The sequence below is a fragment of the Penaeus monodon genome, chromosome 23, assembly GCF_015228065.2.
Source record: "Penaeus monodon isolate SGIC_2016 chromosome 23, NSTDA_Pmon_1, whole genome shotgun sequence".
In the NCBI taxonomy this organism is placed as follows: Eukaryota; Metazoa; Arthropoda; class Malacostraca; order Decapoda; family Penaeidae; genus Penaeus; species Penaeus monodon.
This window is the reverse complement of record NC_051408.1, coordinates 44,290,482-44,290,844: the sequence shown is the minus strand read 5'-3', so window position 1 is coordinate 44,290,844 and position 363 is coordinate 44,290,482.

Genomic DNA, 363 nt, shown 5'->3' with positions numbered 1-363 from the left:
TTTTAAAATTTATAACACAACATTTTATACATAGGGAAGAAAAATTTTTTAACAACTTAATTTTCAGATAATATGATATCTTCAATCCATAAAAGCTTACAGAATTTTTTTAGCTTTTTTTATAAATTTTGATCAATGTTGAAATCACTTAATCACCATGAATCAATTATAGGCCTACCCACTCACCTACTTCACCATCCTTTTTTTTTTTTTACAAAGAAAAAGTATTAATATTTTATTGTTGTGTGAAAATCAGGTAGTAACGATTCTTTTTGATTTAAAAACTTTTCGAGACACTATAAAAAAATTAAAAAAAAGTGAACAGTGTGTATACATGCTCCCTCTTGTACCAAAAAAATTTTA